We start from the raw sequence: 5,855 nt of genomic DNA, 5'->3' as shown, positions 1-5,855 counted from the left end.
TGTGCTTGTTTGATGTCATTTGTGCTGTGATGGTCAGCTGTGCAGAACTAGACTCAGGAGTTTCAGTTGTGTGAGCTGTCTTGGGTTCTGTGCCAGCTAGTGATTTTTAGTCCTTGGGCAGTGAATAACAAATCTGTCTGGATATGGAATAATGTTCATACAACAGCAGTGTCTCAAAATCCATGATGTTTTTTAAAAAATAAGATTCTTGTTAGTAGCATAAAATTAGTTGATAATACTGCATACACCAAATTGATTGTGTACATCGAACTCAGTTTGGTCTATTTTTTTGTTTTTTTGAGAGAGGGTTTCCCTGTATAACTTTGGCTGTCCTGGAACTCATTCTGTAGACCAGGCTGGCCTCGAACTCACAGAGATCCTCCTGCCTCTGCCTCCCGAGTGCTGGGGTTACAGGTGTGCACCACCACTGCCCGGTATTTGGTCTATTTTCTCCGAAAATATTTTACATATCTCATGTTTTTGTGAATACAATTTTGAATTCTTTTTCCAGGATAAACTTTTAAATAATGTTTTTGTACAACCTTGGTTTATTTTTTTTTAATTGAAGAAAAATTTTACTTTTTATATGCTAAGCATAATACAAAAAGCATTTTCATAACTTTGGGATTGACAGGGAGTAGAAAGGGTTGCAGGGACACCCTTCCTGGCTTTATGGTAACTAGCCCTTTGTTCTTGGAAATCAGTATTTTTGTGTTGTTTTGTTGTGGACAGGATTTCATGAGGTAGCTCAAGCTGGCCCTGAACTAATTATTAGTTCAAGTTGGCTCAAATTTTCAATCCTCCTGCTCCCACCTTCCTAGCGGTGGGATTACAGGTTCTACTCCATGCCTGGCTCATTTAGTTTATGAAGCCAACTTTCTGGTGTCCTCACAATGTTGCACGAATTCTAATTGGCCTTAATAATAAAAACCCAGAGCCAGATATCAGGGTAAATGCTGAAAGATCAGAGAGACAAAGGAGCAAGCCACAGCCAACTACTTTCTAACTCCTTAGTCAAGCAGAAGGTTGAGCTCCCATCTCCTCCTGACTTATACTTCTGTCTCCGCCCAGCCATATCACTTCCTTCAGACCTCTATGGTTAACTAGTGACTAGCCCTGCCCTCTGATCTTCAGACAAGCTTTATTTGTTAGAGCACAAACAAAATATCACCACATCACAAAGCAAACCTGTTTTGTTGAGTGAAGAAAATGAAGTGGCAGGAATTATAAAGCTGTGCCATAAAGTTATATGTTGGAATAAAAATAATTATTTTCCAATGTGGTGCTACCACCATAGGCCTGAAGCCAGTTCCAGGGTGTGTCTGTTGGTGCTGATATTAACTAGCTGGGTCTAACCTAGAGAAACCACTTAGGCAGTTTTCTAGCAAATAATGGGGTTATATTAAACTTCAGAGGTTTCTTATACTTGCTGACCCATGGTTCTCTGCTAATCAACTGTTCTGGAGGATAGTTTGTGAAAACATAACCCTTCTGATAAGTTCCCTGCACAAAGTGATGCCTTATGTGTGTGATTTTATTTCAAAATTAAAAGTATATAGATGTTTTCCATTTGAAAAGCTGAAAAATTAGTATAAACATACATGAACTCACCCTCTCCCCCAAAGAAGAGGTGATACTGTTTTGTTGCTTGTTTCTTTCTTTGTTTCTGACACAGGGTTTCTTTGTGTAGCAATCCTGGCTATCCTAGAACTCACTCTGTAGACCAGGCCTTGAAATCACAGAGATCCATCTACCTCTGTCTCCTGAGTGCTGAGATCAAAGGTGTGTGCCACCACCAGCTACCAATACTGTTTTGTTGTATGTGCTTTATATTTTTGAAATAAAGTCTAGTATTTATAGTAAATATTAGTCCAGTATTTGCAGTTAAAATTGTATAGACAGACATAAAGGATATCTCATTTAATTCTTGTAACAGTCCCTTGGCATATAACTGTTCCTTATGGTTATTTTATGGATAAGGAAATTAATAATTTGATACATTAACTGACTTAGTCATTTACTAGTGAATTTAGAACTGAGGGTGGACTCGATCCTGTGGAGTAGTGCATTCTATCAGGTCTTCCTTCCTGGATTGACAGGATAAGCGGTGCACTGTATACTGTGGGGCTGCTCTGTGAATAAGCTGTCTTATTTTAGTTTGAATGCATTTGATACTTTAACACTAACAGGAAATGGTTCATCTGAATCTGCAGACTCTGTAAAGATCTGAATGGGTCAAGAATGGTCAGGGCGGAAGCCTGCTATCATCGTGCACTCTGAGACTCTGGTGTATGGGAATTCTTCATACAATGACAAATCCCTGCCTCAACCTCGAAACAAAAGTTTCTTTTCTTTTTTTTTTTTTAAAGATTTATTTATTTATTACATCCATGTATGCCCTCAGGCCAGAAGAGGGCACCAGATGGTTGTGAGCCACCATGTGGTTGCTGGGAACTCAGGACCTCTGGAAGAACAGTCAGTGCTCTTAACCTCTGAGCCATCTCTCCAGCCCCAAAAGTTTCTTTTGTCTGAACTTTGTCAAAGTTTTATCTGGGGAAACTGGAATAGGATTTATACTTGATCTTCTGTCTGATTTTACTGCTCTATACTAGCTTATCTGCAAGGATAAATTAACCAGGCAGAGTTTATCATTTATTGAGAGGTAAGGTCTCACTTTGTTCCTCAGGCTGGCCTTGAACTTGTGACCCTCCTTTCTAAGCATTGCAGGTGGTAGGATTGCAGGTGTGTGTCGTCATGTTCAGCTCTCCTCCAGTATTTGATATTAGCCTTTCTCATAGTGTGCGGCGAACTCCTTGACCAGCGAGAAAGAACAACCACCACACGAGGATTCTTCTCAGATCACGCTTTAATTGGAGTGCCCTTGGTTGATGGAGCATGAAGCGAGAGGGTGCAGGAAGTGAGGGAGAGCAGGAAGCGAGAGGGCCCGAGAGCACTAAGGCAGCTGCTTATATAGGGAAAAGGCACACAGGTCGCCCTGTGATTGGCTGCCACCATCAGCTGCCACCAGACTGTGATGGGATAGGCCCAAGGACCCTTATCCACTGCTCATGCGGGAAGCAGGGGACATGCAGCTCTCAAAGGCATAGCCAAATATGGAATTGTTTATAACCAACAAGACAGGATGTCGGTGCCATCTTGTAATGGCGATCCTGTCCTGCTCGCTACAATAGTGCAAGGGAATGAGCCAATGTAAATAAGTTGGGATAGTTTTTAGAAAATACTCTGCTAGAGAATTGTAATGATGATTGGAGCTAAGGGAAGTATCGAATACACAACCTGGATGTCTTTATGTGCTGTGAAAGACACGGAAGGGTGTGCCCTCCTAGCTCCAGCTGTTGCCACAAGACCTGCTAACGGCTGTTGCCTGTGTATGTTGTCTCATTCTTCCTGTACACCATCCAGCAAACTCAACTCCTGTACCTCAGGCTTTTGGTATCTCTAAAAGATATCTGAGAGCCAGGTATGGTTATGTACTCCTATAATCCTGTCACTTGGTGAGGTAGGAGGATCACTTTGACTTTGAGGCCAGACTGAATCACCTGATGAAACTCTCAAAATGGGGTGTGGTGAGGGCTACTGGAGCAATGGCTCAGTGGTTATGAGTACTTCCTCATCTTCCAGAGGACCCAAGATTGATTCTCAGCACCCACATGGGGTGGCTGGTAACTACCTGTAACTAACTCTTCTGGCCTCTGCTGGCAGTATATCTGTGCTCAAATGGACACAGACACATATACACATAATCATTGAATTTTTTTTTAATGGTGTTCTTGGGGTAGAGCTACAACACCGTGCTAGCACATACATAGCTCACTGTCCGGTCTGCAGAAATGCAAAGATACTGGTAATCTTATTATGGAAGTAATGTGTGATTTAGAACTGATCTTGTCAAAAGTGAGATAATAAATATGTCCAAGCAACCCTGTCTTCCAATGTTAAAAACTTTTAAAAGTTAATGAAAGTTTTAGAAAAGGAAATTGTATTTTATTTTAAAATTGTATTACTGGGGCTGGAGAGATGGCTCAGCACTTAAGAGCACTGTCTGCTCCTCCACAGGTTCTATGTTGGATTTGCAGCACCCACATGGTGGCTCACAACCATCTATAGTGGGATCTGATGCCCTCTTCTGGCATGCAGATGTACATGCAAATAGAGCCCTCAATATATAAATAAATAAGTCTTTTTAATCTCAGCACTCAGGAAGGCAAAGGTTGGCTGATCTCTGTGAGTTTAAGGCCAACCTGGTCTACAGAGCTAGTTCCAGGACAGCCAGGGCTACACAGAGAAGCCTTGTCTCAAAACCAGCCCGGCTCCTGCTCCTTCCTCCAATAAAGTGTTGGAAATGTTCACTTCTCTCAGTCTTTCAAGTTAAAACACTTTTTTTATTTCAATTACATTCTAGTAGCCGAGCTATTTACAAACTTTCCAACTGCACCGTGTCCAGTTGTCCGTGTGTAAAAAAAGCAGATTTTATATATTTTTTTTAATTTTGAGACAAGGACTTAGGATATAGCCCAGACTAGATTACTTGAACTTGTAATCCTCCTGCCGCAGCCTGCCTTCATTCTGGCATAATAGGAATGTTCCACAATATCCAGTTCTTTACAGTTGTTCTTAGTTTTACAGACTGATAGTCTTTCACTAGGTAAGATAATTTTATTGTTATTTTGTATGTGATTGAAATATTAGCCATATGCCGGTTGTGGTGGCGCACGCTGGTAGGATTTGCTGAAGGAGGCAGAGGCAGGAGGATCACGAGTTCGAGGCCAGCCTGGGCTACACATTTAAAAAAAAAAAAGAAATATTAGCCATAATTACACTAATATTATTATCATGAATTTGTGCACATTAGCATCCCCCCTTTTTTGGTTGTTTTGCTTTTGTTTTTCATGATACAGTTTCTCTGTGTAACAGCCCTAACTGTCCTGGAACTCTCTTTGTAGACCAGGCTGGCCTCGAACTCAAGAGATCCACCTGCTTCTGCCTCCTGAGTGCTGGGATTAAAGGCACGTGGCACCTGGCTGCTTTTTAGTACTCTTATTAGTATAAAAGCCCCACAGTCCCAGGAGTTCCAGCAGACTATGTTTGGCTATCTGTCTCAGCTTGTGGAAGAGACAGTAATGAATGGCAGAGAAAGATTTTTAAAGGTGGCCACGATGAGAAAAACAGATAAATGGGTTTGCAGATACCAAGTCTGTCTTCGGAAGGCTGAGAGGAACTTTGAGATTTTATAGAAAAGCGAAATGGGAGAGGCTTGTGGTTTGCGTAGGTGACAGAGCTGGGTCAGGGCATGGGTCTGATTTCTTATGCTGGTTCAGTTCCAGTTCTACAAAGGCTTCTAGAGAACTTGTTAGTGATGTCATCACTCTGGGGCAGTGTTTGCCATGAGCTGATTTCTCCAGTGCCAGCGTGCAGCCTCACATTACAAGTAATTGCCCTTGTTTGGGAGGTGATCTGTCCTGCCAGGCTTGCTTTTGCTTGGGAGGAGTTTTGGCTTCTTGTCATTGTTGTTCTTTTTTTAAAACTGCTGCAAGATCCCTGGTGGCAGTAGGCAGCTGAAATGCTGTAGGTCCCAAATGGTGGCAGCGGGCCATGTGGTGGCAGGCAGCGGAGCTCTGGGAGCAGCCAGTCCCAGGCAGAAATGGCTGCTGGTCCCAGAGCAGTGGCCTGAGCGGTAGTGGTGGCGGGCCATGTGGTGGCAGACAGAGGGCCCTGGGAGCAGCCAGTCCCAGGCAGAGACGTCTGCTAGTCCCAGAGCAGTGATGGCGGGCCATGTGGCAGCAGGCAGTGGGCCCCAGGCAGAGACGGCTGCTGGTCCCTGAGCAATGGCTGGT

This window comes from Microtus ochrogaster, unplaced genomic scaffold (genome assembly GCF_000317375.1).
Source record: "Microtus ochrogaster isolate Prairie Vole_2 unplaced genomic scaffold, MicOch1.0 UNK11, whole genome shotgun sequence".
Classification (NCBI taxonomy): domain Eukaryota; kingdom Metazoa; phylum Chordata; class Mammalia; order Rodentia; family Cricetidae; genus Microtus; species Microtus ochrogaster.
The sequence above is the reverse complement of the archived record's forward strand: the minus strand, read 5'-3'. Positions refer to the sequence as shown.